At 39.7% G+C, this 27042-nt stretch overlaps 1 protein-coding gene across 1 annotated transcript in view; it reads left to right on the forward strand.

The window, feature by feature from the left end:
• The first annotated feature begins 650 nt into the window (after positions 1-650).
• TPST1 (tyrosylprotein sulfotransferase 1) overlaps positions 651-27042 on the forward strand; it is a 112707-nt gene continuing 86315 nt past the window's right edge. Inside the window, exon 1 of the mRNA XM_045819624.1 lies at positions 651-867. The gene's annotated coding sequence lies outside the window, so the exon portion shown is untranslated. The remainder of the gene's footprint in view (positions 868-27042) is intronic.

Below are 27042 nucleotides of genomic sequence, written 5' to 3' on the forward strand. Positions count from 1 at the left end.
TCTCCCTTCCCCCTCTGCCCTTTTCTCCTTTCCTAGTTTTCAGTTCTTTTTTTTTCCCCCTTATTCTTCAGGAATCAGTTCCCCATCCTTGTGGTGGAATTTACTCATTTACAGTTTTGTGTGGCGTGGAATATTGCTGGCATCTTTTTTCATTTGAGTTATCACCAATGAGATAAAAGCTCCTCTTCTGGTAGCGGGCACAGGGTTGGTATTTGAAGCAGTGAGCAAAGAGGGTGAACTTCCCGAAAAAGCTCATTTTCTTACCCTATTCCAGGGTTTCATGGATGAAGGCCATTCACGTGAATGGTTGGGGCTGAGCGCAGCCAGCCACCTCCATGCGGCTCCCCTCCATCCAGGCCACGCACGCCTTTGCTCGAGCAACAACCTGCCGAGGCAGGTGGCACCCCAGTCCCTGCTAGGAGTGTTCGCCCTCTTGAAGCAGGTCGCCCCCGCCCCAGCCACAACGTCAGACCCACCCCAGCCCCTCAGCGCTGGTGGGCTGAGGCGCAATTCAGGGCCCCGCCTCCCTCAGTGGGGAGCCAGCGGAACCCACGAATCAGAGAGGCTGACTCATCACCCGGGCCGGGGGCCAGGCAACCAATCCCCGCAGGCGTGTGATTCTGCGCCTGCCTGGGAGACTGGCGGCAGGCACTGAGGCAGCAACAGCGGGAGTCGCTGTTGAGGCGGCCGCTGGTGCGGGTCTGTTCTGCGCTGCTCCGTGGGGCCAGGCTGGGCGGGCAGCTGCTGGCGCCTGGCCGTGAGGGAGGGCTCTTGGGGTGGGTGGAATGGCCCCCACCTAGGCGTTGGGAGAAGCGGCTGAGCCCAGGATGCTGGGGAGGTGGCGCGGTGGCTCCTCACTCATCCCAGGTAAGGGGGACGCCGCTTTCGCTGCGGCCCGCTGCCGGCCCGCTGCCGCCCACCTGGCTCTGAATCCCGCTGGCTCCGTCCTGGTCCTGGCATCCCTTGGCTCCACGTCGCCTCATCCGCCTATATCCCGGTTTGCCCCTGGGCAGTGGTCCTGCCCCGCCCCACAAGCTCTGCGCCTCACATTGTGGACAGGCCGACCCCTGCACGCACCCTACTTCCCCCAACGCCAGCGTTTCCGGGTCTCGGGGTTTGCGGTTGCCCAGCTCCTGCCCAGCTCGCCACCGCTGGAGCCAGCCTCTTGCCCCCTCTTTGCCTCTCCCCTTTCCCTGCGTTGACACTACGTCTCAGCCCCCTGCAGCCCTTCAGGGCGCCTTTCCCGGATGAGACACCCCACCCCCATCCCATGGGGTTAGGTCTTTTGCCCTTACCTCTACCCAGGCTTCATTTCTGCAGGCTCATCCTCATCTCTGCCCCTTGTACCGCGTACCCTACATTTCAGAACCTACCCCCCCCCCAATCCCCCAGGTGTCCGGGGTCTTGCCCGTTTGCTCCCAGATGCCTTCCTCTCCAAACTCACCTTTTCTCCCCTCTCTTTTCATCAACTATCGTAGCTAACACTCTCCTTTACACTAAACTTTCAGACACTAACTGTCCTGTATGCCACATCTACAGTTTTGACATCTTAATTCATCTTTAAGTGAGCTGTAGCTAATATGTAAAGTGCCTTGCCTGGAGTCTGGCACACAGTAGGCCTGGCACATGGTGGATGATTACACATGTTAATCTTTTAGACTTCCTTCTAGGCTTTGTACTTATTCTCCAGATGGTGGTAGCAAGAGGTCTGGTATCCAAAGGGATTACCCACTAACTTAGAGTGGTATGAGTGATAGCAAGATGAATTTGTGAACTCCAAATGTGATAAGGGGATTAAATTGTCAGTTATTTATTCACTACATATATTCAGACGAATTGAATAAATCTTTGTGTTATGTATTGTTCTATATTTTATATGTATTGTTTTGTGCTATTTTATATTAACTGGCTTTGTTAGCAATTTTTAGTGAGATTTGCAATATAATTACTCCCTTATTCCCCTCCTCCCCACCCCCATCTTTTTTAGGAAAGAGCTCCTACCTCTTAACTGAAATAGCATTGTATGTAAGAAGTTTTTAATGTGTTTGTCTCAGCTGGATAGTCCAGTCCTGCAGTGAATTTTCGTTCTTTAAGAGTTAGGAGGAATCAGGTTTAGATTTTTTGGAATCAGCTACTGAAGGGATCAAAATTGTTTAGGAATGATGGTTTTGACAAGTTGTCTGAGAGTGAAAGAGTAGTAGCGAACCCCCTGCCTCCACGCCTCCAAAACAGTCTTGTCTATCAGAGGAAAGAGCTGCAGTCCATTTCCCAAAGAGTAATATAAATTTGACTTTTCAAAATTATAAAAGCAATGTTACTGGCCTTAAGCCATTCTTGTCACATTTGCTGTGATGGTCTCCAAGCCTGGATGAATCAAACAGTTGGCTTTTTTCCTGCTCCTGGAATCTCCAGAGCAGGCTGGAGAAAATCATGTAACTCAGCTGCTGGTGCGATTCTAAACTGGATTCCAACTTTACTCTCAATTGCCTGGACATGCTTTGACTTACCCGCTAGGTTCCTCTTATGTACTAAAAACCTAAATGATTGTTTATAGATTTTCAGCATCTCCTCTAACTCTTTGTCCTACTCTTGACTTCTTTTCATTGTTTATTTTGCCTCCTACTTCACAGAAGAAATTGGTAGGCATGAGCCCTGAACCCTTAAGGGTCTGTCATTTTTTGTGTGTGTGCCTGTATCTATCTGATTTCTGATCTTTTCTTTTATCAGAGTAAGTCCTCATATCTAAGGCTAACATCTCTGATCTCCCTCTATATTCTTATTTTTTCCCCAGCCTTCATCCATACTCAGCTTTCTACCATCTGAAACAAAAATAAAAGCCTTCTCTTGATGCTTCCCCTTTTCCCCCTCAGATTAACAGTAGTAGTCTTTAGAGTTTCATTTTTGGTTCTTCTGTTCTCTATAATTTCCTTATCTGGTTACACTTCCTTTCATGGCTTCAAATAACACCTGTATATTTATGGTTTTCAAAGATGTGTATCCAGTTCTGATTTTTTCTTGGACTTCAGGTGTTTCTTATTTTTATCTGTCTATTAGATAAATATACATGGATACTTGGTACTTCAAACTTGGTTATCTTTTCCTTTCCCTTCCCTCTACTCATAGCTCCCTCAAGCACGTATGCACAACTCCTTTTATTTTAAAGTCTTTGCTTTAGAAAGCTTAACATCCTCTTCTCTTCTGACATTAAGACTACGGTAGATCCTATTGTTCCTACCTGAAATCTTTATCTCCTCATTGCCAGAAGATTGGTTCAGGCCTGCACTATATTTCCTCTAAATATTGAGTCAGTCATTTTTCAACCCAGACACTACTTTAAAACACCTTGGGAGCTTTTAAGAAGTAAGGATGAGCCCTGACAAGTGTAGTTCAACTGGTTGAGCATTGTCCTGCAAAACAAAAAGTCACCTGTTCGATTCTGGTCAGGGCACATGCTTGGGTTGCTGATTCAGTGCCCAGGCACGTGCACGTGCGATGTTTTGTCCCCTCTATTTGTTCTTTGCTTCCTTCCTCCTTTCCCCTCTCTTTCTAAAAAAAAAAAAGTAATAATAATAATAAGGATGGGGGGATCAAGGCACCCATAGAAGTTCTGATTCACTTGGTCTGGTGTGGGTTCAGACCTTGTCATTTATTTATTTATAAAAGTCAAACTCTTAATTTTTAAAAATTTTTTCCATTACCAGTTATCCCCCTTATACCCTTTCCCACCTCCACCTATCCTGTCCAGACCTTGTCATTTAAAAAATACTTCCCATATGATGGCAATATGCAGCTAGTGCTGAGAACTGGGCTGAGCACTTGAAGAGGGAGTAGTAGAATCCTAAGGAATTTTAATATTTAACTCATCCTTTAAAAATCACGATGAGTGCCACTTTGTTGGCATGGTTTGTTGCTTACCTTCCTGGTGCTTTGTACATGTACCTTATTAAAGTACATATATTTTTTATCACATTTTTTGTAAATTATTTCTCATGGGTCCATTTTTTCTCAAGACTAGGAATTTCTTGAGGTCTGGGACTATGCCTAAAGATAAACTACCATTTCTTCTACACTACACACAACTTCTAACACAAAATATGTGGGTCTTCCCTTTATATTAAGCAAATCTTCAATTATCCAGACACCAACTAGATGTCCTACAATTTAACTCAATTATGATGCTACATTGAGTTAGTACAGACTGCACAGATTAAGGACTCAGTCCCACAAGACTGTGCCTCACTTAAGATGCCAGTTGCAAGTTCCAGGTTGTGACCTGTGCTTTAATTTATACCAACTCGCTCTAAATTGGGGCTTCCCACAACCTCCTCCTCAGGTTGGTAATTTGCTGGAATGGCTCACAGAACTCAGAAAAGGTTATTACTTATCATTACTTGTTTTTTATAAAGGCTGTAACTCAGTAATAGCCAAATGAAAGAGATGCATAGGGCAAGGTATGTGGGAAACGACATGGAGTTTCCATGCTTTCTCTGGGCATGTCATCCTTCCAGCATCTCAGTGTGTTCACCAGTCTAGAAGGTCTCCAAAATCCTTCATTTAGGGTATATATGGAGGCTTTATTACACAGGTCTAACTGATTAAATCATTGACCACTGGTAATTAACTTAATCTACTGCCTCTTTCTCCTTGGAGGTTACCAACTCCACCCTCTAAGATATGGTTAAAAGGGGCTTATTATGTATAACAAAAGATGCTCCTCTCACCCCTTTCAAGAAATTCCAGTGATTATAGAGCTCTGTGCTAGGAGCCAGGGATGAAGACCCAATATACCATATATTCTAATCTATAATAATTATTGTATTACAGTATCACAATGCCTTATTTATCTCTTTGTCACTTTTTTACACATTTCTTGGTATATTTAGAAATGATAAAAATTTGTTAAATGAGTCAGTTTGGTAAATAATATAAAGCAGATCTTGAATTCACAGATTTGCAAGCTGACCAACTATATCTTGGCTGCTTGACAGGTCACTCATACTTGCACAGTCATTCATTTTTTAAATGATTTTATTTATTTACTTTTAGAGAGAGGTGAAGGAAGGGAGAAAGAGAGGGAGAGAAATATTGATGTGGGAAAGAGACATCAATCAATTGTCTCTTGTACATGCCCCAGCCGGGGACTGAACCCACAACCTAGGCATGTGCCCTGACTGGGAATTGAACCAGCAACCTTCCACTTTGTGGGATGTGCCTAACCAACTGAGCCACACCAGTCAGGGCTGCAGTCATTCTTGTCTCTTGGATGTCTTATCCATTTACATTTAATATAATTACTTGTCCATTAAGATTTACATTCGCCATTTTGCTATTTGTTTTCTGTATGTCTTATATCTTTTTAGTTCCTCTGTTCTTCCATTATTGCCTTCTTTTGTATTAAATGTTTTCCAGTGTATATTTTAATTAGTTTAATATTTCTTTTATAATTTTATTTTCCTGGTGATTATAGTTAATATTTGAAAACAGTTTGCTTTTGATTTATACCAACTTAATTTCAGTAGTATGCGAGACCCTTGCCTTAATACAGTTCTGTTAATTTCCCCCTTCTTTGTACACTTATTGTCATTCAAATTATGTATTTCATATTAAAAGCCCATTGACAGTTTTAATATTATTGCTATATGCAGTTATCTTTTAATTCAGATAGGAACAGGAAAGAGTTACAAACATATTTATACTATCTTTTGTGTTTGCATAGTTATCTTTATTGGTGCCATTGATATTTTTCATGTGAATTTTAGTTACTGACTGGGGTCTTTTCATTTGAACCTTAAGGACTCCCTTTATTTTTTATATAACAGGTCTTTTCAGTTTTTACTGGGGGCATCCTAATTTCTCCTTCATTTTTAGAGGATAGTTTTGCTGTATATAGAATTTTTCTTTTTTTGGTGTATAGGATAATGCTCCAACCAATGGAGCTAGCCAGCCAGGGCATGGATATGGAATTCTTGATCAATAGTCCTTTTCTCTTAGCACTTTGGCTATGTCATCCTACTACCTCTGGTCTGTTTTTTTTTTTTAATTTTCTTCTTTTTACAATTATTTTTAAGTATATTTAGTGATTATGCTATTACACTTGTCCCAGTTTTTTTTTCTCCTTTATCCCCCTTCTGCTTTACCCTCATTCTCTAGCATTCCCACCTGCCCCTTAGTTCATGTCCGTGGGTTGTACATATGTTCTTTGGCTTCTTTATTTCCTATACTATTCTTAACCTCCCTCAGTCTATTTTATACCTACCAATTATGCTTCTTATTCCCTGTAGCTTCCCCCCCCATTCTCCTGCTCCCCACTGATAACCCTCCATGTGATCTGCATTTCTGTGATTTTCTTCCTGTTCTAGTTGTTTGCTTAGTTTTTGTTTTTGTTTTTATAACAGTTGTTGGTAGTTGAGTTTGTTGTCATTTTACTGTTAATAGTTTTTGATCTTCTATTTCTTAGATAAGTTCCTTCAACTTTTCATATAATAAGGGCTTGGTGATGATGAACTCCTTTAACTTGACCTTATCTGGGAAGCACTTTATCTGCCCTTCCATTCTAAATGAGAGCTTTGCTGGATAGAGCAATCTGGGATGTAGGTCCTTGCCTTTCATGGTTTCAAATACTTCTTTCCAGCCTCTTCCTGCCTGTAAGGTTTCTTTTGAGAAATTGGCTGTCAGTCTTATGGGAACTCCTTTCTTTGTAGGTAACTCTTTCCTTTCCTTGTGCTGCTTTTAAGATTCTCTTTTTATCTTTAATCTTGGGTAATTTAATGATGATATGCCTTGATGTGTGCTTCCCTGGGTCCAATTTCTTTGGGACTCTGTGGGCTTTCTGGACTTCTGGAAGTCTATTTCCTTTGCCAGATTGAGGAAGTTTCCCTTCATTATTTGTTCAGATAAGTTTTCAATTTCTTGCTGTTCCTCTTCTCCTTCTGACATACCAATGATTTGGATGTTGGAATGTTTAAAATTATCCCTGTTCCTAAGCCTCTCCTCATTTTTTTGAATTCTTGTTTCTTCATTCTTTTCCAGTTGAATGCTTATTTCTTCCTTTTGTTTCAAATTGTTGATTTGAGTCCCGGTTCCCTTCCCTTCCTCTTGGTTCCCTGTGTATTTTCCTTTATTTCACTTTGTATAGCCTTCATTTCTTCCTTCATTTTGCAACTGAGCTCAATCAATTCTGTGAGCATCCTGATTACCAGTGTTTTGAACTCTGCATCAGATAGGTTGTCTGTTTCCTCACTGCTTAGCTGTTTTTCTGGAGTTTTGATCTCTCCTTTCATTTGGGCCATATTTCTTTGTCTCAGCATACCTGTTATGTTGTAAGGGACAGAGCCTTAAGTATTTGCCAGGGTGGGGCAACCCTCTTTGCTGCGTTGTGGTGCTTTATGTGAGGGAGGGGTCCCAGAGGGAACAGTGCCACTCGCTGCACTCTATCTCCACTTTCTGTCACTTCCCTCGCTTCTTATAAGCAGATTGTGCCCTTTCAGGTGCTGATTCTCAGGTTGGTGGGTTTGTGTACGTTCTAGGATACGTTGGACCTCCCCAATGAACTCTCCTGTGAGACTGGGAGTTTCTCCCGCCTTCACAACCCCTACAGAATTTTACAGCTAGAGGTTTTGAGTCTTTAGTTTCCCAATCAGCCAGCCCCCACCTTGCCCATGTGGTCTGCTGCCTTCCCCGGCTGCCTATCTCTTCCCCTCCTACCAGTCTGGATGAATGTTTCTTTAACTCCTTGGTTGTCAGTGTTCCATGAAGTTTGATTTTCTGGTAGTTCTGGTTGGCTGTTGTTTTTAAATCGGTTGTTGTCCTTCTTTTGGTTGTGCGAGGAAGCGAAACATTTCTACCTGCACCTCCATCTTGGCTGGAACTCTCTGGTCTCTGGTTTTTCATGAGAAGTCAGTTGTTTGTTGTATTGAGGATTTTATATGTGATAAGTTACTTTTCTCTTGGTGCCTTCAAGATCCTCTGTCTTTGGCATTTAACAGTTTGACTCTAATGTGTCTAGGTGCACATCTCTTTGAGTTTATCCTACTTGGAGTTTATCTAGTTTTTTGGATGTTTGATGTATTTCATTGAATGTAGGATGTTTTCAGCCATTTACTTATATAAATTTTACCCTCCCCCCATCTGTCACCTCTGGGACTTCTTCATGCATATTTTCATATGCTTGATGATATCTCACAGGTCTGAGGCTTCATTTTTTTTCTTTTTGTTCTCCCTACTGAAAAAGTGATCTATCTATTTAAGTTTGCTGATTTTGTTCTGCTGCTGAGCCTGTCTGGTGAATTTTTCATTTCAATTGTACTTTTCAAATCTATAATTTCTTGTTGGTTCTTTCATTTAAAAGAACTAATTTTTATTCCTATATCAGTATTTCCTGTTGGTGAAAAATTATTCTCATAATTTTCTTTAATTATTTAGACAGGGTCCTCCTTAGTTCTTTAAACATATTTACAGTAGCTGATTTAAAGTTTTTGTTTAGTAAGTCTGGTATCTGGACTTCCTCAGGGATAGTTTCTGTTGACTACCCTTTTCCCTCTGTGTATGGACAATACTTTCTTATTTCTTTATGTTTCTCATAGTTTTTTTTGTTGTTGTTGTTGAAAAATGACACTTTAAATAATATAATGTGGCTACTCTGGAAATCAAACCCTTCTCCTCCGAAATTTGTTGTTGTTGCTATTTGTTTTGTTACTTTTTGGATCTAACTCTATAAAGTCTGTATTCTTTGTCCCATGTAATCACTGAGTCTCTGCTTCATTAGCCTAGTGGTCATCTAATGATTGAACAGACTTCCTTGAATGTCTTGAAACTATACATCCCCTAGGTTTTGCTGAGGGGCTGTGTGTATGCGTGTGTTTTGACTCCCTTCATACTCCACCAATTTATACTGTACCTTATCCTTCACTTCCTGCTTGTACAGAACATCACGGTTAGCCAGAGGTTAGAGGTGAGGGCCTTCCCAGGTCTTTCCTGGGCATGTGCATGCCTTCTAGATTATCAAGAATATATTGGAGCTTTTCTAAGCCCTATATATACAATTAATCCTCAGTGTTTAATTTTAAGTTTTGGTCAATGTCTTATTAGCTTCAACTATTATTGTTATTGAAGACAGCTAATTAAACAATTGTCTCAGCGTCTGGTCAAGATGGCATAGTACTTAAATGCCTCCTCCCATGACCACATCAAAATTACAAATAATTACAGAGCAATCACCATTGAGAACCACCTAAAAACTAGCTCAACAGAACTCTTATAAGTGAGGATGTAAAGAAGAAGCTATGTCAAGACTGGTAGGGAAGGTAGAGATATGAAATGGTCTGGTCCCACACCCACATGTGGTAGTTAAGATTTAGGAGGGATATCTTGGCGGTGGAGTTACGCTCTGAGGAGCTAGGGGTCCCATCCACACACTGGGCTTCCCTGTCCAGAGCACCAGTACTGGGAACAGGAATCCCCATAGCATTTGGCCATGATAATTACCAGGGATTCCATCTGGGTGAGATAGAGGGCTTTTAGAGACCCAGGTGTTCCTCTTAAAGGGCATACACATGGACTTACTTAGTGACAGATGCACTCACTTTAAGGTCCAGTGCTGGGCAGCAGCTCAAAAAGCACCATGGACATACTGGAAGAAACTTCTTTGTCTGGCTACAGGGCAAGGGCTGGAAGGGCAGCTCCCTCAGCCATTTTGTTCCTTTCTTGAACCCTCACCCCACGGAGCTGACAGGTGCAGGTGGGCTCCAAATCTGCATGTCCATCAAACTCCCCACACTCTGGTGATTCCCTGAGAACCTGCCTCAACCAACTCATGCATAGGCTGAACCTTTTTAAGTGGCTGTTACAAATGGTGGCCTGTCTATACTTCAAATCTCTCAAAGTTTCATAAACCCCAAGCAGCACCTGGCCACAGCATGCCCTGTACCTCTTGCTAAGTGACTCCCATCTGGCACTAGTTGCAGCCAGCCTCAGATGGCAGCATAGCCTTTCTCAGGGACACCCAGCTACCAACTACCAACACAGGCAACTACCAACTTCATCTGACTTTGTAGCTTCTACTAGGTGGCCCAGGCCAGGCAAGCAGCAAGAAGCAACTAATCTGGGACTGCACCAAGTTCCTCCTAAGAGGCCCCAGAATCAACAAACCTGGTGGCTGGCTTCAGACCTCACAAGAGCATTATCCAATTAGCTCCACAAACAACACACACACAGAGTGGATTCAGCAGGCACCAGAGCCCTGCAACAGTGAATCCCACTTTGTGGAGTCAGGCCCCACACAATAGCTCAACCATTATAGTAATGGTCAGTCCTCATAGCCAGTCAGCCTGAGGGTCAGTTGTACCCACTGATGTGCCAACAGCAATCAAGGCTCAACTACAACAGAAAGGTACGCATAACCCACAGAAGGGGCACCCCAGAGCACCTTGCTCAGGTGACTAGGGAGACTGTACTACTGGGCCACTAAGGACACCTAGTTCACCTAAGACTTTGAGATTTAGCAGATCTACTTAATATGTAAAAATAAAGAGAAGCAGCAAAATGGGGAGGCAAAGAAATATATCCTAAATGAAAGGACAGGAAAAGAGATCTTGAAAAAGACCTAAACAAAATAGAGGCAAGCGATCTATCAGAGGCAGAGTTCAAAACACTGGTTATAGTTAACTTAGGGGAAGAACAGATGAATTCAGTGAGAACTTCAACAAAGATATAAAGATTATAAAAAGGACATAGAAATCATAAAAAAGAACTAGTCAGAAGCGAAGAATACAATAACTAAAATAAAGAATACATTAGAAGGAATCAGCATCAGAGTAGATGAAGCAGAGGATCAAGTCAGTGATTTGAAAGAAAAGGTAGCAGAAAACATCCATTCAGAACAACAAAAAGAAAAAAGAAGAATGAAAAAGGATAGTTTAAGGGTCCTCTGGGACAACATCAAGCATACCAACAATCTCACTGTACGGGTAAGCAGAAGAAGAGAGAGAACATAGATTGAAAACCTACTTGAATGAACACCTAAGGCTCCATCCCTCACTACATAACAGGCATGTCAAGAAAACAAACAAACAAACAAACAAACAAACAGAAAAGGCCCAAATGAAAGAACAGATCAAAACTCCAGAAAAAAGATAACTAATCGATGAAGAGGTAGCCAACCTATCAGATGCACGGTTCAAAACACTGGTAATCAGGATGCTCACAGAATTGGTTGAATTTGGTCAAAAATTAGATGAAAACATGAAGGCTACGATAAGTGAAATAAAAGAAAATGTACAGAAAACCAATAGTGATGGAAAGGAAATGGACTCAAATCAATAGAGTGGACAAGAAGGAAGAAAGAAACATCCAATCAGAAAAGAATGAAGAAATAAGAATTCAAAAAAATAAGGAGAGTTTTAGAAACCTCCAGGACATCTTTAAAGGTTCCAACATCTGAATTATAGGGGTACCAGAAGGGGAAGAGAAAGAGCAACAAGTGGAAAAGTTATTTGAACAAATAATAAAGGAGAACTTCCCTAATCTGGCAAAGGAAATAGACGTCCAGGAGATCCAGGAAGCTCAGAGAGTCCCAATGAAGTTGGACCCAAGGAGGAACAACCAAGGCACCTCATAATTACATTAGCCAAGATTAAAGATAAGGAGAAAATTTTAAAAGCAGCAAGACAACAGGAGAGAGTCACCTACAAAGGGGTTTCCATCAGACTGTCAGCCGATTTCTCAAAAGAGACCTTGTAGGCTAGAAGGGGCTGGAAAGAAGTAATCCAAGTCATGAAAGGCAAGGGCCTACATCCCAGATTGCTCTATCCAGCAACGCTTTCCTTTAGAATGGAAGGGCAGATAAAGTGCTTCCCAGATAAGGTCAAGTTAAAGGAGCTCATCATCACCAAGTCCTTATTATATGGAATGTTAAAGGGACTTATCTAAGAAAAAAGATAAAAAACATGCACAGTAAAATGACAGCAATCTCACAATTATTAACAACCACACCTAAAACAAAAACAAAACAAACTAAGCAAACAACTAGAACAGGAACAGAATCACAGAAATGGAGATCACATGGAGGGTTAGCAACAGGGGAGTGGGAGGAGGAGAGAGGGGGAAAAGGTACAGAGAATAAGTAGCATAGATGGTAGGTTGAAAATAGATAGGGGGAGGGTAAGAATAGTATGGGAAATGTAGAAGCCAAAGAACTAAGTATGACATATGGACATGAACTAAAGCGGGGGAGGCGGGATGTGGGTGGGAGACGGTGTGCAGGGTGGAGGGGAATGAAGGGGGGGAAATGGGACAACTGTAATAGCATAATACTGATTATGAACCTCCAGGTTCATGTCCACCTTGAGTTCATGTCCATATGTCATACTTAGTTCTTTGGCTTCTACATTTCCCATACTATTTTTACCCTCCCTCTGTCTATTTTGTACCTACCATCTGTGCTACTTATTCTCTGTACCTTTTTCCCCTCTCTCCTCCTCCCACTCCCCTGTTGCTATGTGCATGTTTTTTATCTTTTTTCTTAGATAAGTCCTTTTAACATTCCATATAATAAGGGCTTGGTGATGATGAGCTTTAACTTGACCTTATCTGGGAAGCACTTTATCTGCCCTTCCATTCTAAATGAAAGCTTTGCTGGATAGAGCAATCTGGGATGTAGGTCCTTGCCTTTCATGACTTGGAATACTTTTTTCCAGCCCCTTCTTGCCTACAAGGTCTCTTTTGAGAAATCAGCTGATAGTCTGATGGGAACTCCTTTGTAGGTGATTGTCCCCTTATCTCTTGCTGCTTCTAGGATTCTCTCCTTCATTGTTACCTTGGCTAATGTAATTATGATGTGCCTTTGTGTGTTCCTCCTTGGGTCCAACTTCTTTGGGACTCTCTGAGCTTCCTGGATCTCCTAGAAGTCTATTTCTTTTGCCAGATTAGGGAAGTTCTCCTTTATTATTTGTTCAAATAACTTTTCCACTTGTTGCTCTTTCTCTTCCTCTTCTGGTACCCCTATAATTCAGATGTTGGAACCTTTAAAGATGTCCTGGAGGTTCCTAAGCCTCTCCTCATTTTTTTGAACTCTTATTTCTCCATTCTTTTCTGTTTGGTTGTTTCTTTCTTCCTTCTTGTCCACTGTATTGATTTGAGTCCCAGTTTCCTTCCCATCAATATTGGTTTCCTATGCACTTCACTTAGTTGTATTTGCTGTTGTGTTTGATCTGCTCTTCCGTTCGGACCATTTTTTTTTTTCCTTTGTCATGCCTGTTATGTATGAGGGATGGAGCCTTAGGTGTTCACCAGGGCGGGGCAACCCAGTTTGCTGGGTTGTGATGTTGTATGTGGGGACGGGGTCTAAGAGAGAACAATGGTGCTTCCTCTGGTCTCCGTCAGACTGCAGTCCCTTCCGCCGCTTCTCCCAAGCTAACTGGGCCCTTCTGGTTCCCATGTGGGTGGGCTTGTGCACATTCCAGGACCCCGTGGGTCTCTCCAACACATTCTCCTATAAGACTGGTAGTCTCTCCCTGTGCCTCAACCCCCACAGGTGTTTTCAAAAAGTGTCCCGAGGTTCTATTTCCTGGTGCTGGAACCCTGGGTTGCATGGTCTGTCTTACTGCCCAATTTTGCTTGGTTTATCTGTGTGGGAATGTGGGATTGCCTAGTCCTCCAGGCACCTTGCACACAGTGCCTTGCACACAGTCGCCACCTTGCTAGGCCTGGTAGCTGCCTGCGTGCCCAGAGTCTGCCTGCTGAGATCATGTGCCTGGGATGCCTTACGTGCCTGGGATGCTTTATGCACGGGTGCCACTGCTTTTGTGCTGCAACCACTCTCCGCCCTTCCTACTGGTCTGGATGAATGTGTATATTTTAACTCCTTGGTTGTCCGACTTCCATACAGTTCAATTTTCTGTCAGGTCTGGTTTCTGGTTATCTTGTTTCTAACTTGTTGCTGACGTTATTTTGGTTGTGTGAGGAGGCACAGTGGGTCTACGTATACCTCCATCTTGGCCAGAAGTCCCAGTAAAATATATTTTTTAAAAAGAAACCTATTTGAAGAAATAATAATTAAACATTTTCTTATCCTGGCAAAGGAAATAGACATACAAGTCCAGGAAGCCCAGAAAGTCCCAAATAAGATGAACCCACAGAAGTCCACACCAAGACACATCATAATTAAAATGCCAAAGGTTAAAGACAGAGAGAGAAACTTAAAAGCAGTAAGAGAAAAGCAGTTATTTATGTACAGGGGAGCCCCAATAAGACTGTCAGCTGATTGGCACAAAATATTTAAAGTAATGAAAAGCAAGGAAACCAAGGTTCAATCAAGATTACTCTACCAAGAAGGCTATCATTTAGAATTGAAGGAGAGATAAGAGCTTCCCATACAACAAAACAAAACAAAACAAAACAAAACAAAAAACAAAAACTAAAGGAATTCATTACCACAAAGCCAATATTTCAAGAAATGTTTAGGGGCCCTGGCCAGGTAGCTCGGTTGGTTAGAGCATCATACTGATATGCCAATGTTTCAGGTTCAGTCACTGGTCAGGGTATGTACAAGAATCATCCAATGAATGTACAAATAGGTGGAACAAGAAGTCAATGTCTCTATCTCTTCCCCTGCCCCCTGTCTCCCACCCTCCCCACTTCTCTCTTCCTCCAAAATCAATAAGTACATTTTAAAAAAATGTTAAAGGGACTTCTTGAAGAAGAATAAAAGATAAAAATATGAATAACAAAATACCCATCAGTACCTATCAATACCTACATACCTATCAATAATTATTTTAACAGGAAATGCATTAAATGCTCCAATCAAAAGACATTGTATGGCTGAATGAATAAGAAATCAAAACCTATACATATGAATTCAAACAAAAAAGTTTTTGCACAGCAAAGGAAACCATCTACAAAATGAAAAGACAACCTAAAGAATGGGAGAAGATATTTAGCAATGATACATCCAATAAGGGGTTAATATCCAAAATATAGATGGAACTTATACAACTTAACCCCAAAGACAAACAATCCAATTAAGAAGTGGGCAGAGGATGTGAATAGACTATTCCAAAGCATACATGCAAAATGCCAATAGACATGAAAAGATGCTGAGTGTCACTAATCAGCAGAGAAATGGAAATAAAACTGCAGTGAGGGATCCAAGATGGCAGAGGGGTAAGTGGAAACTACACTAACCTCCCATGATCAGTTTTGAATTACAACCAAATTGTAGAGAAATCATCCTGAATAACTAACAATACTAGCTGGAGAGAACCTTATAACCAAGAACAGACAGAAGAAATCACTTCCCCACAACATGACTAGTAGGGAGTGTGGAGAAAGCACGAGAGGGCTGGCTGGGACCCACAGGTGGCAGCTAAAATTCCAGAGGGATAGTTCAGTGGCAGGGGGGTTCTCCCTGAGAAGTGTGGGGTCTAAACCTCAAGCTGGGCTCCTCAGTCTGTAGCACCAAAGCCAGAAGGGAACCCAGATAACATCCAGCTGTGAAAAGCAGCAGGGTTTCTGTCTGTCAGGAAAAGATGGCTGGAGACTCAGAGAGTCTCTTCAGGGCCAACATACAAAATTTCGTTTGCAGCCACTTACCCTGGGCTGTGGGAGAGTGACTGCAGAGCGGACTAGAGATGCTTGAGAGGAGTCTGGGGCTGGTGGCTTAGGGGAGCAAACTGAACAAACAGCTATGAGGATTCCTGTGTTGAGTCATTCCCCATACTGCGGAGACCACCTTACTCAGGCAGAGCAATCCTCTCCAAGTGACATCAGCCTGATGGGAAGCATTAGCCCCACCTGCAGGAATTACTCTGCCCCACCCCAGTTACTCAGTGGTGCTTAAGCTGGTTGCTGATTGGTTTAACAACAAAGGTGGAAAATACAAAAAAAGCAGTCAAAATGGAAAGACAAAGAAACAGACCCTAAATGAAAGCACAAGAGAGTTCTCTAGAAGAACTAGATGAAGTGGAGGCAAGCAATTTATCAAATAGAGAGTTTAGAGTAATGATTGTAAGGATACTCAACAGCATGAAAAAAAAAGGCATAGAAACCATAAAAAAGGATCAGTCAGAAATAAAGAATGCAATACCTGAAATAAATAATACACTGGAAAGAATAAAGAGTAGGTTAGATGAAGCAGAGGATCAAACCAGTGATTTGGAAGCCAAGGTAGAAAAATACACCCAGGCAGAGCAGCAAAAAGGAAAAAGAATCTTAAACAATGAGGAGAGCTTAAGAAACATTTTGGACAACATGAAGCATAACAACATCCACAACATGGGAATACCAGAAGGAGAAGAGAGCAAGCAAGGGATCAAAAACCTATTTGAAGAAATAATGACCAAAAACTTTTCTATTCTGGTGAAGGAAAAGACAGGTCCAGGAAGCTCAGAGCATCCCAAACAAGTTGGACCCAAAGAGGCCTATACTGAGAGACATCTTAATTAAAGTGGCAAGGCTTAAAGACAAGGAGAGAATCCTAAAAGCCACAAGAGAAAAGCAGGTAGTTACATAAAAGGGAGCTCCAATTAGACTATCATCTGATTTCTCGACAGAAACATTTCAGGACAGAAGGGAGTGGCGTGAAATATGCAAGGTGATGAAAAGCAAGAACCTACAACCAAGGCTACTTCAACTAGCAAAGTTATCATTTAAAATAGAAAGAAATAAGGAGCTTCCTAGACAAGAAAAAGGAAAAGGAGTTTGTTAACACCAAGCCAGTACTACAACAAATGTTAAAGGGCTTGCTTTAAGAAGAAGAAAAAGAGGAAGGGTGGAAAAAAAACAGAGGAAAACAGTCTAACAGTACAATGGCAGTACATATGTATCTACCAATAATCACCCTAAATTAACATGGCTTAAATGTTCCTACCAAGAGACATAGGGTAGCTGAATCAATAACAAAACAAGACCTCTATATATGTTGCCTCCAAGAGACCTATCTCAGATTAAAAGATACACACAGACTAAAAGTAAAGGGATGGAAAAAGATATTTCATGCAAATGGAAAGGAAAAAAAAGGTAGGGTAGCAGTACTTACATCCACCAAAATAGACTTTAAAACCAAGGCTATAATAAGAGACAAAGAAGAATACTGCATAATGATACAGGGAACAATCCGACAAGAGGATATAACCCTAGTAAACATTTATGTACCCAACATAGACCACTTAAATATGTAAATCAAATCTTGATGGACAAAAGGGGAGAGATCAACAAAAATACAGTCATAGTTAGGGATTTTAACACCCCATTGACTTCAATGGATAGATCTTCCAGACAGAAAACCAGCAAGGAGACAGATAATCAACAAGCCTTAAATGACATATTAGATCAAATGGATTTAATTAGTATCTTCAGAGCATTTCACCCCAAAGCAGCAGAATATACCGATTTTGCCATGTATAATGCACACCCATGTTTTGGGCCCAAACTTTCCAGAAAAAAATATTTTGTTTTAATTTTAAATTCATTTCTTTCTTTCTTTCTTTATATTTAGAAACTTTTTTTTTGTATTATAAAGGAATTTTAGCATTTGGTTTTGAGCCTATTATGGTATTAGAAATTTTATGTAACAGATAATTACAAAACACAAGAACAGATACAAGGTAAAGAAATTTTATGTACTAGTAACAAACTTATGATATTTATACATAATAGAAGGCCAAGAACTCTTCATCGCTATCAATATTAGAAGTATCATGTTCAATTTCTACTTTATCGGTGTCTTCTAAAGAGTCACTCTCCTCATCCTGGGAAATTTCATTGTCCTCAGTTCCATTCATAGCTTTGCTGATGCTGCATTTTTAAAATGATTTCACAACCACTTCCTTCTTGACACCATTCCATGATCTTAGGATCCAATCACAAACCTGGGCAATGGATGCTTTCTTGATCCTGCCTGTAGGTGTTAAATCACTACTCGCTGACTGCATTCACAATGCTCACTCTTCATTAGGGCCTTAAAGGGATTGTTTACTGACAACAGGTTGTAGTTTGCTGGTTAGCTTACCAGGTATCAAAGCAAGTTAGGTTTTCAAGTCCATTGCCATTGCTTTTGTACTTTGTGTTACATGGGCTTTGAAGTGATCAAAAACAAGCAAAGCTGTTTTTTTAGGTAACCCTCCAGGGCTTCATGACCAGACTTTGTTAAACCAGATTTTCATGCCTTCTTCATTCATCCATCCTTTTTCATGCATGTGGACAATAACTCCACTTGGAATCTTTTTTCTGAAACATTTTTCTTTTAAGGCTGGTCATAGGTGGTAGCTTTGTCTCGTTTGAACAACAGGCAAGAACAACAGTGAATGTGTTTTCACATGACCATTAGTTTTAACAGCCATGGTCTTTGCTCCTTTGACATCCACAGTTCTGTTTGATGGTATATCAAATATAAGTGGGACCTCATCTATATTGGTGATTTGGGACAGCTCAAAGTTATAAATCTTTCAAAGATTGATAACATAAGAATGAAATTCCAAAACTTGATTCTCATAGGCTGCTGGAAGCTTTTGGGCAAATTTTGTTCATGTCCTCATGCTAAAACCTTCTCTTTGTGTGAAGCTAAAGCACCACTTAGGTGTCCCTGAGAAGTCATAATTTTTTTTTATTGTGCAATGCTTTTACCTTTTTTTGGTACCATCTTAGTCAAAACAGATATCCCAGTTTGACACTGTTCCAGAATCCAGATCTTCACCTCCTGCTCCACCTCCAGCTGCTTTGGAGATTCCCTTCCCATTGTCTTCTGTCTTGGCATCTGAAGAAGCTTTTCGTCCTGTTGCCTCCACAATCTGATGACACTGTCCATGTGAAGAGGTCCAAAGTGTTTCTCAGCAGCTCTGTTACCATGCTTTTTAGCATATTTAATAACTTTTAGCTTAAAGCTTGCACTGTACAAAAACTGTTTTGACATTTTCCAACAATTTCTCCTGCCTAAAATGTACAAAGAGAAATGTTGCATTGTTCACACTATGGTAATAAAGTACAAATCACCTATCTTACCAAGTGGATAAAAATTGGCATCATCTATCTTATCAAATGGATAACAGTCACATCATCTATCTTACTCTGTGGATAACAATACACAGCTCTTTGTTTCATTTCTTTGAATCATTGGCAAAACTGCTTTTGTTGCAAGTTTGTTGTAAGTTCAACAAAACCGGTTATTGTATTCCAGGGTATTATTTTGCATATGGATATCATTATTGCTTTCTAGAGTTAAACTTTAATGCATAAGCATAAATAAAAGAATTAAAATCAAAATATGGAATTAGTACTACCCATGTATATTGTGCATCTTTATTTTTCCCCTCAAAGAATTGGGCAAAAAAGTACATGTTTTACATTCAAAATACAGTACATACTTTTTAAGTGCACATGGAATGTTTTCTAGGATAGAACACATGTTAGGACACAAAACAAGTCTCAGTAAATTTAAGAAGATTAAAATCATATCAAGCATCTCTGACCACGATACTATCAAACTAGAAATCAGTCACAAGAACACTGAAAAACACACAAAGACATGATAGCTAAATAACATGTTATTAAACAATGAGTAGGTCAACAATGAGATCAAGGAAGAAATCAAAAGATACCTTGACACAAATGAAAATGAGGACACAGCAATCCACAATCTGTGGACACTGGGGAAGTAATCCTAAGAGGGAAATTCATAGCATTACAGGCTTACTTCAAAAAACAATAAAAAGCTCAAATAGTCTAACTTCATGCCTAAAGGAACTAGAAAAAGAACAACAAACAAAGCCCAAAGTGAATAGAATGAATGAAATAATATCAGAGCAGAAATGAATGAAGTAGAGTAAAAAAAGATATAAAAGATTAATGAATCCAAGAGCTGGTTCTTTGAAAAGGTAAACAGGATTGACAAACCTTTAACCAGACACATCAAGAAAAAAAAAGACCCAAATAAAGACAATCAGAAGTAAAAAAGAAATAACAATTGACACCAAAGGAATACAAAAGATCGTAAGGAAATATTATGAATTACTATATGCCAACAAACTGGACAACCTGGATGAAATGGATAAATTCCTATAAACACACGTTCTTCCAAATCTCAATCAAGAAGAATCAGGGAATCTGAATAGACAGATTACACCTAGTGAAATTAAAGCAGTGATCAAAAAATTCCCAACAGACAAAAGCCCTGGCCGGGATGACTCCACAGGTGAATTTTACCAAACATTCCAGGAAGAACTAACACCTCTCCTAAAACTATTCCATAAATATCACAAGGAGGGAAGGCTCCCAAACTCACTTTACAAGGCCAGCATTATCCTAATTCTAAAACCAGATAAAGACACTACAAATAAAGAAAATTATATGCCAATATCCCTGATGAACAAAGTTGCTAAAATCCTCAACAAAATATTAGCAAACTGAAAACAGCAATGCATCAAAAAGATCATACATCATGATGAAGTGGGGTTTATTCAGGAAGTGCAAAGTTGATACAACATTTGCAAATCAATAAATGAGATTCATCACATAAACAAAATGAAAGAAAAAAACCACATGATCATATCAATAGATGCAGAAAAAGCATTTGATAAAATCTAGCACCCATTTATCATAAAAACTCTCAGCAAGGTGAAATTAGAGATAACATACCTAAACATAATAAAGGCTGTATATGACAAACCCACTGCCAGCATCATATTCAATGGGCAAAAACTACAAGGGTTCCCTTTAAGATTGGGAATAAGACAGATGTAATCGTCACCTCTCTTATTCAACATAGTATTGGAACTCCTAGTCACATCAATCAGACAAGAAGAAGAAATGCATCCAAATTAGAAAGGACGAAGTAAAACTGTCATTCTTTGCAGATGACATGATACTAAAGAACCCCAAAGATTCCACCTAGAAACTACTAGAACTGATCAATGAATTCTCCAAAGTAGCAGGATACAACAATTAATATCCAGAAATCAGTTGCACTTTTTAAAATATATTTTAATGATTATGCTGTTACAGTTGTCCAATTTTTTCCCCTTTGCCCGCCCCCCCAGTACCTCCTTTCCCTCCAGCAGTCCCCTCTTAGTTCATGTCCATCAGTTGTGCATATACGTTCTTTGGCTTCTCCATTTTCCATAGTATTCTTAACATTCCCCTGTCTATTTTGTACCTACCAATTATCTTTCTGAATCCCTATACCTTTTCCCCCATTGTACCCCATGTCCTTCCTTGCTAATAACCCTCTGTGTGATCTCCATTTCTATGATTCTGTTCCTGTTGCAGTTGTTTGATTAATGTTTTTATTTTTTTAGATTCAGTTTTTGATAGTTGTGAGTTTGTTGTCATTTTAATGTTAATAGTTTTAATATTCTTTTTCTTAAATAAGTCCCTTTAACATTTTATATAATAAGGGCTTGGTGATGATAAACCCCATTAGCTTTACCTTGTCTGGGAAGCACTTTATCTGCCCTTCTATTATAGATGATAGCTTTGCTGAATAGAGTAATCTTGGATGTAGGTCCTTGCTTTTTCATCACTTTGAATACTTGCCAGTCTTTTCTTGCCTGCAGCGTTTCTTTTGAGAAATCAGCTGACAGTCTTAGCGGAACTCCTTTGTAGATAATTCTCTTTTCTCTTGCTGTTTTGAAAATTGTCTCTTTATCTTCAATGTTTGGCATTTTAGTTATGATGTACCTTGGTGTGTCCTCTTTTTGTCCAACTTGTTTGGGATTCTCTGTGCCTCTTGGACTTGTATGTCTATTTGCTTTGCCAAATTAGGGAAGTTTTCTTTCATTATTTTTTTCAAATATGTTTTCAACTTCTTACTCTTCTTATTCTCCTTCTGGCATCCGTTATGACTTGGATGTTGGCACATTTGGAGATGTCCAAGAATCTTTGTATTTTTTTGACTTCTTGTTTCTTCATTCCGTACTGGTTGACTATTTATTTTTCCTCATATTCCAAATCATTGATTGAACTCTGGCTTCCTTCCCTTCACTGTTGGTTCTCTGTGGATTTTTCTTTATTTAACTTAGTGTAGCCTTCATTTCCTCTTTTATGCATTTGCCATACTCCATAAGATTTCTAAGCATCTTTATCATCAGTGTTTTGAACTCTGCATCTAATAGGTTAGCTATCTCCATTTTGTTTAGTTCTATTTCTGGAGTTTTGATGTGTTCTTTCATTTGGGCCATATTTCTTTGTCTCCTGAATTTGGTAGCCTCCTTGTCTTTGTTTCTGTGTATTGGGTAGAGCTGCTTTGACTCTGTTTTGGTATACCTGTTATGTTGTGAGGGGCAGAGCATTAGGTTCTGTGTATAGGGCAACCCCCTTTTCCACTTTGTGATACTGTATTGGGGGAGGGATCTGAGATGGAACAAAGCCACTTACTTTGCTCTCACTCTATTTCCACTCATTTCCCCCACTTCCTGTGTGACCTTCTAGCTGCTTCCCTGGCGCTAAATCCCGGAGTGGGAGGGTTGGGGTATGTTCTAGTGCCATGTGGTTCCTTTAAATGGACTCTCCTGAGAGACCAGCAGTTTCTTCTGATGCCCTACCCCCCATGATTTTTACAGCTAGAAGTTATGAGGCTTTATTTTCTGGTGCTGGAACCCTGGCCTGCGTCGTCTGACCGGAAGCTGGGATGGCACACTTCCCAGGTGTCCCTTCCAGTTTTTATCTACCACATGTGAATGTGGGACTGCCTGTTCCATTGTCTGCTGCTGTCACTGCCTCACTGCCACTGCCATACCATATCCTCTCCACCCCGGTTCCCCAGTTATACCCCTCCTACCCATCTGGATAAACATGCTTTAAATCCTTGGTTGTCAGACTTCCATAGTTTGATTTTCTGGCAGTTCTGGTTGTATTTTGTTTTGAGATTAATTGTAATCCTTCTTATGGTTGTTTGAAGAGGTGAAGCTTGTCTATGTAGCTATGCCTCCATCTTGGCCATAAGTCTCAGTTGCATTTTTGTATGTCAACAGCAAACTAACAGAAAGGGAAATTAAGAAAACAATCCCATTCACAATTGCTTCAAAAAGAATAAAATACCTAAGAATAAACCGAACCAAGCATTGAAAAGACCTGTACTTGGAAAATTGTAAGACACTGAAGAAAGAAATAGAAGAAGATACATGTAAGTGGAAGCACATACCATGTTCATGGATAGGAAGAATTAACATCATTAAAATGTCCATACTACCAAAAGCAATGTATAGATTCAATGTAATTCCTATCAAGATTCCAATGATGTATTTCACAGAACTAGAAGAAATATTTTAAAAATTCATATTGAACCACCAAAAGTCCCACATAGTAACAGTGATCTTAAGAGAGAAAAACAAAGTTGAAGGAATCATGTTACCTAATATGAAACTATACTATGAGGCCATAGTAATAAAAACAGCATGGTACTGACATAAGAACAGACACACAGAACAATAGATTGGAATAGAGAGCCCAGAAGTAAACTCACACCTTTCTAGTCAATATTTGACAGAGGAAGCAAACACACACAGTGGGCTAAAGACGGTTTATTCAATGAATGGTACTGGGAAAAATTGGACACTTATGTGCAGAAAAATGAAACTAGACCACTTTCTTACACCACACACAAAAATAAATTTTAAAAAATCAAGGACTGAAATATTAGAACCATAACCATAAAAATCCTAGAAGAAAACATAGGCAGCAAAATTTCAGATATTGCTCATAGCACTATTTTATGGCATATATCTCCCCAGGCAAGGGAAAAAATTAAATAAATAAATAAACAAATGGGACTATATCAAACTAAAAAGTTTTTGTACAGCAAAGGAAATCATCAACAAAATAAGAAGAGAACCCATAGAATGGGAAAACATATTCACCGATACATCTGATAAGAGGTTAATATCCAAAATTTGTAAAGAACTTACAAAACTCAATACCAAAAATATAAACAACTGAATTTAAAAATGGGCAAAGGGCCTGAATAGACACTTCTCCAAAGAGGACATACAGATTGCCAATAGGCATATGAAAAGATGCTCAATGTCACTAATCACCAGAGAAATGCAAATAAAAACCACAGTGAGATATCACCTCACACCTGTCAAAATGTCTGTCATCAATAAATCAACAAACAACAAGCACTGCTGAGGCTGTTGAGAAAGGGGAACCCTTTTGTACTGTTGGTAGGAATGCAGATAGGTGCAGCCACTGTGGAAAGCGATATGGAGATATCTCAAAAAATTAAAAATGGATTTGCCTTTTTACCCAGCAACCCCACTTCTGGGAATATATCTGACAGAACCCAAAACACTAATTTTAAAGAACATAAGCACTCCTATGTTCATTGCAGCATTATTTACAATCACCATGATATGGAAGCAGCCCAAGTGTCTATCAGTAGATGAGTGGATACAACTATGGACATTTACACAATGGAATACTACTTGATCATAAAAAGAAGGAAGTTTTACCCTTTGCGATAGTACAGATGGACCTGGAGAAGATTATGCTGAGTGAAATAAGGCAGTCAGAGAAAGACAAATACAATATGATTTCACTCATATGTAGAATCTAATGAACAAACTGAGCTAACAAGGAAAATGGGGACAGGCTCATAGATGGAGAGCAGGATGACAGCTATTGGAGGGGAACATAGCAGGTGGTGGGATCAAGCAAGAAGGAAAAAGGATTCATGGACATGGACAACAGTGTGGTGATTGCTGGAGAGAGAGGTATAAGGGGACTAAATGGCAATGGAAAAAGTAAAGGCAGAAAATTAAAAAGTAAAGAAAATTTAAATAACTGCAATGGAATATCACCTCACACCTGTCAAAATGGCTATTATCAATAAGTGAACAAAGAACTAGTTCTGGTTGAGGAGAAAAGGGAACCCTTGTGCACTTTTGGTAGGATTGTAAACTTGTGCAGCCACTATGGAAAACAGTATGGAGATTCCTCAAAAAGTTAAAAATAGAACTACCTCCTGGCTGGCGTAGCTCAGTGGATTGAGTGCAGGCTGTGAACCAAAGTGTCGCAGGTTTGATTCCCAGTCAGGGTACATGCCTGGGTTGTAGGCCATGACCCCCAGCAACCTCACATTGATGTTTCTCTCTTTCTCTCTCCCTCCCTTCCCTCTCTGGAAATAAAAATAAAAATAAAATATTAAAAAAAAAGAACTACCTTATGACCTAGCAGTTCTACTTCTGGGTGTTTATTTGAAGAAATCCAAAAACACTTATTCAAAAAGATATATGCATCCTATATTTACTATGGTGTTATTTACAATAGCCAAGATATGGAAGCAACCTCAGTGTTCATCAATAGATGATTGGACAAGAAGATATGATACATATATATAATGGAATATTACTTAGCCATAAAAAGAATGAAATCTTACTATTTGTGACAGCATTGATGGATCTAGAAGTTATTGAAATAAATCAAACAGAGAAAGACAAATACTATATGATTTCACTTACACGTGGAATCTATAAACCCCAAATGAACAAACAGAAACAAAGTCATGTTTTCCAGATGAGATGGGGTTAGAGGGATGGGTGAAAAAGGTGAAGGGATTAAGTAGAAACTGGCAGTACCTAAATGATCATGGGCATGTAAAGTACACATAGGGAATATAGTCAATAATATTGTAATAACTATGATATCAGGCAGGTACTAGACTTACTGGGACCTCACTTCATAACTTATGTAAGTGTGTAACTACTATATTATATACCTGATACTAATATAATATTGAGTGTCAATTGCAATTTAAATTTTAAAATTTTAAAATAAAAAGTTCAACGTAGAAAACATTGCTTCTTTCCTCTCTCTTTCTCTCTGTCATATAGACATAGATATATACACACATATACCTACATACATATATATGTATATTTTAAAGATTTTATGTATTTTTAGAGAGAGAGGAAGGGAGGGAGAAAGCGAAGGAGAAGAAACATTGTTGTGAGCAAGAAACATCCATAGGTTGCTTCTTATACGTGGCCTGTCCTGGGACTGCACCTGCAACCCAGGCATGTACCCTGACCAGGCATAGAATTTCCGACCTTTTGCTTTGCAACTTTGTGGACAATGCTCAACTAACATTGATATTAACATTTAAAATTTTTAACAAATGCCCTGGGGATAAGATTGTTCACATTTAGGATGCTCCTATTCAGGTCCAATAAAGATAAGCCCTGAGAATGCAGCTTTTCCAGTGAGCAGCTAGATAGGTTAGTGATAGTTCATTGAAATAGGGTTTGGGGGAGCTCCTAATCTGTTCTTTCTTAAATGCCTGCTGGGCTGCCATTGTTCTCAGCCACCATGTTTGCAGGTTGCTGCTTTCCAAGTCTTCCACAGAATTGGGCAGAGGGAATAGGGAGAATTAAAATGCCATAAATCTCATTCTATTTACTGAAAGTCAGCTGTTTTTCTTGGACAAGTGTTTCTTGGATTGTTTTAAGCCTTTGGTTAATTTTCAGATTTCTGAAAAAGTTGATTCTGCCTTTTGTCAGTCTCCTCATTACTTTTATGGAGGATCAGACTTTTGGAGTTCCTTGCTCTCACATGCTGGATATACTTCCTTCAGCCTTCTTTTTTTATGTAGTATAAGGAGTTTGTACATTAAATTTTAGCAGATTGTTTAGGTTACTGAGAACTCTAAGGTTATATAATTATGTTTTCACAGTTTTATGTGCTATTCCCCTGTACTCTAGTTAAGTGTATTGCTTAATATTTTCTGAATACATGCTATCCTCTTCCACTTTGAGGCTTCTTGTTATCTTATTTTCTCTGCTCAAAACACTCTTTTTTTCCCTCATTCCCACAATGGGAGTCCTGCTTATCTTCTAAGATTCATTCTGATATAATTTTCTTTATGTAGCCTTTTATGAGCCCATGGATATAATCCTTTCTTGAGATTTCTGTATGTCTTTTTATACCTTTTTGTATGACTATCTTATTGTTTCATCATGTAGTATGTATAGTTTCTTGTCTTCTTCCCCTGTTAAAGTTGCTAGGTGTTTGAAGGAACATGATGAATCATACCCACTTATATGCTCAGTAAACTTTTGT

This window comes from Phyllostomus hastatus, unplaced genomic scaffold, assembly GCF_019186645.2.
Source record: "Phyllostomus hastatus isolate PE091 unplaced genomic scaffold, TTU_PhHast_1.1 phas_scaffold_385, whole genome shotgun sequence".
NCBI classification, from domain to species: domain Eukaryota; kingdom Metazoa; phylum Chordata; class Mammalia; order Chiroptera; family Phyllostomidae; genus Phyllostomus; species Phyllostomus hastatus.